The sequence below is a fragment of the Pundamilia nyererei genome, unplaced genomic scaffold, assembly GCF_000239375.1.
Source record: "Pundamilia nyererei isolate P.nyererei 1_Seehausen unplaced genomic scaffold, PunNye1.0 scaffold00015, whole genome shotgun sequence".
Taxonomy (NCBI): domain Eukaryota; kingdom Metazoa; phylum Chordata; class Actinopteri; order Cichliformes; family Cichlidae; genus Pundamilia; species Pundamilia nyererei.
In genome coordinates, this window is record NW_005187416.1 from 3867536 (window position 1) to 3873137 (window position 5602).

General features: G+C 39.1%; 1 protein-coding gene across 1 annotated transcript in view; it reads left to right on the top strand.

The window, feature by feature from the left end:
* Nucleotides 1-3291: 3291 nt before the first annotated feature.
* LOC102206340 (cornifelin homolog B-like) overlaps nt 3292-5602 on the top strand; it is a 5145-nt gene continuing 2834 nt past the window's right edge. The window contains exon 1 of the mRNA XM_005725436.1: nt 3292-3336. The gene's annotated coding sequence lies outside the window, so the exon portion shown is untranslated. The remainder of the gene's footprint in view (nt 3337-5602) is intronic.

The window sequence follows — 5602 nt, forward strand, 5'->3', positions numbered from 1 at the left end:
TTCTGCAAAGGACAATCTGATCTACAGAGAGAATCACCGGCACTGGTCTTCCATCCATCCAGAACCTGTACTTTTCAGGGTTAGGAAACAGACATCTCTGCAGAGCCCTTACATCCCAGACATAAACTATTTAACCCTGCTGCCCTCAGGCAGGCGCTACAGAGCACTGTTTACTAAAACCAGCCATCACAGAGATGGTTTCCTCCCTCAGGGTGTCTCTCTGATGAACACTGTGAAATAACCCCCTGCTCTATCATTCAGGTCATATGTACAGTGCACTTCTTAGTTTTGCACATATAGTTTCTTAAGACTTTCTGCAATTTGTCTTTTCTTAATAAAACCTTTCTTTTTTTGAACCGGAACTGAAATTAGATTTTTTGTTTGTGTGCACAAACTTGTCCAAATAAAGACAATTCTGATTATCTTTAATGTCTGGTTGCTACAGAGGCTGTATTTATTTCTTGTCACACAATAGCTGCTTTGGCAGATTTGGATTTGAACGCTTCTTTGCTTTAGCAATCTTACTCTCACTATTCCCTTACGTTGTGAACCCCATTTTAGACAGTGTTTGTAGGTTTACCACAAATTTGAAGTTGTATTGTTTCAGTCTCATCATTTAGCGTGTTGTGACTGTAAGTACACATGATCAGCTGGGTAACTCTCGTGTGCTAGTGTGAAGGTGGAATTCAGAAACTTGAAAGCAGCAAGGCTGACAAGTCTGTACAGTTCAGAAAAGGCTACTAAAAACAAAGAAGAAACATCTTGTTTATGTTGGGCATTAAACATACAGCCCATAGCTTTTTATTCTTTTCCCTCTGCTGCATGCACTTGGCCTGTTTCCAGGTGTTGAACAAGTCGAGAACAAACTGCTCCGAACTACTTAGTGAAGTGATTGCTGGCATCTGAAATCTGCATTTGCACACTCTGAAACCTTGTACCCCACTCATTATATTCGCAGAATCAAAGTTCAGAGTGGGATGGAAGAGACCCATGATTGAAGTCCATCAGGGTCAGTTTGCTGGGTTTGCACTGGCTCAGAGCGGCCATCAGTCTAGGCGAAAGGTAATGACAATGCTGCAAAACAGTCATTGAACAGCAAAGTAGTTGCTCTGCAGACCTTACTGTGTCTATTGTTCATCTACATCTACCTTGGTATTATCTTTGACTTTGTACAATTTTATTCAATTGTATAGAGATTTATGTCACATTCATTTTCTGCGTGTGGGGGAAAAAAGAAAGTAGCCCACCATCAACACATCTATTTCAGGATCTCTCAGTCTGTGGAGAAAGAGAAAGGAGAAAAGGGCTTTTGTGTGTTGCAGGTGTGTAAAATCTAACGTTCGTTGACGTTAACATGATTAGTAGCTACTGTCATACAAATATGTGACCAAAATGAAACTGGGGCATCTGGTGACGTTTGTTTTTGATGGACCAGGCGGCTATGAACTGGCTCTAAATTCCTATCAAGCATTCCTTCTTTTTGTTGGACATGTTTATTGTGACAAAGTCACGCATACGTTACTTTCTGCAGGAAGCACCCACAAGAACACCAGATGTACACCAGCTATTTAATAAATGCAAATGTAAAATTTGACACCTCTTGTTGTGTTTGTAATGCATTTTTTCTGATAATAAATAGTTTAGATCAGGGCAACTCCAGGTCTCGAGGGCCGGTGTCCTGCAGGTTTTAGATGTGTCCTTGATCCAACACAGCTGATTTAAATGGCTGAACGACCTCCTCAACATGTCTTGAAGTTCTCCAGAGGCCTGGTAATGAACTAATCATTTGATTCAGGTGTGTTGACCCAGGGTGAGATCTAAAACCTGCAGGACACCGGCCCTCGAGGCCTGCAGTTGCCCATCCCTGGTTTAGATGATGCAGAACAAAATTCAGCAAACTCTAAATAGGTTAAAAAATATTTAGAAATTCTAGTAGAAGTTTAAAAGCATAACTTTTCAACTTTTCAAATTCTCACTCAATAATGTAAAATGTAATAGTAATAATGTAATGCCTTATCAAAAAGTTAACTAGCTGATAGTTATACTGAAGAAAGACGGAAGTACTGATGCTGATTGTCGACCTTAAGCAAACAACATCTATGCAGACATCTATGTAGACAGTGATGTACAAAACTCTGACTAAACCTGTCATTGTGTTTGAGAAAACAGCGACAGTGGTATTCAAGTGCAACAGGAATGCAGGGCTATGCAGGAAGGGTAGAAGGACAGATGATTGTCAAAACCTTTTCCATTCCTTTGTTTGTTGTTTTGGATTTCTCAAGCTATTTAGGTTGATCTGCATTTACAGGCAGGCATTTGTATGTTGGCAAAGAGCAAAGTCGTAAAGCACCAATCATTTCTTTAGTGTCTGTCTTGCTAAAATTTTATTTAAAAATTTTCACAACAGTGTTTTGGTCTGGACACCGTTCCCTAACATTCACGGTACATTCTTTAGTGCTCCTTTAATGTGGTTTGTTGTTTAAAGATGATGATGTGTATCATTAAATGGAAAGTTAATGGTGATTGTTATACTGAATAGAGTCTGGGAGAGGTTTATGTACTTATGTTCCTTGGAAGGAACAAAGAGGTGACCTTTTGATGCCAAAGCCAACTTTTTGTGTCATGTTTGTTTGTCTAGTTATTGAAGATGAACATTCATGGTCTTGTGCCCTGACATACACAGGAAACAAAGTGAAGGAAACTTCTTCTAGAAACTTTTAATTAAATTAGACTTTTGCAATCCAGCTGTTGAAAGACAAACTTTTCTTTATAATCAAAATGCAACGAAACCTTAATCACAGGTTAATCCAAGGTTTCAATTTTCTTCCAGGTCTAATGAAAATACTGTTTTGGTTTGTGGTCATTTTCACCAATTGTTCCTTTAACTAAGTCTACCTTCTGTTGGAACAAGAAAGTTGAATTATTTAAAAAATAACCTACATTACATCTGTATCAGTTTTTAAAATGTTCTTGTAGGAATTGGTCTCTTCCTACAAACAACGTAAATATTCTTGCAGGAAAATGAGAAATATGTCATCCTGTTATTATTATTATTATAAAGTCCACTAACGTTTATACTTTTCTTTTCAGTAAAATTAAAGAACTAAAGCAGTGTTACATATTCTTTTCCGTGTTTTTCTTTTAATCCACTGCGCGTTCCAGTGGAAAATACAACTATATCAAAAAAAATTTTTTTTAAATGCTGAACCGGTGTGTCCGGATTGTCCTGTCAGGTGATCGCTTGTGTAAAAGGGCTTAAAAGAGCTGCGGAAAGCAAACATCACCTGTGCCTGCACAACATTGAACTCAGAGCTTTCTTATCTTCAAACACAAAAGGTAAGGCATTTTATTTTATTTTGCTTATATCCTCATAAGGTCATTTTCATGCATTAATGATGCAATTAATGACTTGAAAAGTGTATGATTTTAATTTGAAAAAGTATTGTGTGTCATCAGTCTGTTAGAGTTTTGGGTTGGCATGTGGTTTCTGAATTGTGTAAAAGTTTCCAGTGCAGTGATGTGTGCTGTCATAGCTGTAGCAGTGTGCAGTTAGATAACTGAGCACTGAAACTTTTATTCCTTTGCAGCCATATTAAATATGTGTACAGTTATTCACTGGCCACTTCATTAAGTACACCTGCCTAGTACTGGATTTGACCCACCTTTATTTTCACAACTGCCTACAGTCTTTATGGCATCGATTCAACAAGGTGTTGGCAACATTTCTCAGATATTTTGGTTCATATTGACATGATAGCATCACCAAGCTGCTGCAGATTTGTCAGCTGCACATTCATGATAGGACTCTTCTGTTCTACCAGATCCTAAAGATGCTATGTTGCATTGAGATCTGGTTGCTGTGGATAGCATTTGGGTGGAGGGAACTCATTGAGAAGTTCTAGAAACGAGTTTGAGATGATTAGAAATTCGTGACATGGTGCGTTATCTTGCTAGAAACAGCCATCAGAGGACGGGCGCACTGTGGTCATAAAGGGATGGACATGGTCAGCACTCAGCTAGGCTGTAGTGGTTAACCCTTTCATACATGAACTATGACAACCGCAATTAGGATTTTTTTCTTAAGTATTCTTATTCATCTTTAGGCATTAAAAAACAATTTTTGAGGTTCACTTTTTTAAACACGTACTTAAGTACACTTTGACAACACTGACTGACCAGTGGATGGCAGGGTATGGAGTGACAAATCAGTGTCCAATTTAGTGGTTTATGTGCCATTTATGTATACCATCAACACTGACACAAATACAAGAAAACAGCCTTTGAATAGCTGTCCACTGCAGTGACCACTATGCATGAAAGGGTTAAATGATGCCCAGTTGGTACTAAGGGATGCAAAATGTGCCAAGAAAATATCCCCCAGACCATCACAGCACCAGCAGCCTGAACCATTAGCACAATGGTTTTCTTTCACTTTCTTTATGCCAGATTCTGATCATACCATCTGAATGCCTCAGCAAAAATTAGGACTCATCAGACCAGGCAACATTTTTCCAATCTTCTATCGTCCTGTTTCGGTATGCTGCCTCTTTGCTGATACGGGTGGCAACTAGTGTGGTCTCCTTGCTGTTGTAGCCCATCTGCTTATAGGTTCGACATTTTGTGTATTCAAAGATCCTCTTACATAGTTTTAGTTGTAATAAGTGGTTATTTGACTTACTGTTGCTTTTTAAATCAACTCAAAGCAGTCTGGCCTTTCTCCTCTGAACTCTGATATCAACAAGGCATTTTCACCCAGATAACTGCTGCTCACTAGATATTTTCTCTCGTTCTTTGCAACCCAGCAGATCGGCAGTTTCTGAAACACTCAGGCTGTGTCGCACTGCTGGCACGGTCTCTGCGCAGAAAAAATCTGCGTTGCGCACAAAAAAAATCTAACCTGAATTGAAATTAAAATAAATATGTTAATAATTCTGTTTTCCAGTGTTAGTCAGTTATTGACTGGCTGCACCAGTATGGGATTAGAACGATGCCACCTTATCCCATAGTCCAGCCAATAATGTGATTCACATTCGTATATACGCAGCTAATCAACGTCGTTGACAGGCTATGACAGCGTCCTTATGTGCCGACACTGGTGTTTTAGCTAGCAAAGCGGCGTGGCTGATGTGGAGTGAAGCCACGTTAATGACAAAGTGTACAACCATTGGAGATGTGAGCAGGACAGACTGACGTAAAAAGTGTGGACTTTCTACCAGTTTTTAAATTGTGTTGATCGGCCACATAAAACCAGAGTTATGATAAAAATATCTGCAATGTTTGGTTTTCTTCCTGAATACTATCGTTGTTTATATTTACTGCTGGAAGAAAACGCTGGAAAGCCTGTGAGCAAAACCAAAACACCCCTCACCCTTTCCCATTGGTCGAAAAATGTACCATGTCGACCAATCAAAAAATAATATGGTAACATGACATTTAGGTGTTTAGGAAGGGGGAAGTTTTAGGAGTGACGGCGGTGTTTTGAGATGTGAGAGATTTGCGACGTTTAGCGCACATCTTGTGTAGTTAGTGTGTAGTGTAGTCAGTAGTTTTGTTGTGTGTGTCAGAACAAAGAGGCGACTGCTGAATGTTACAGGTGTTACAG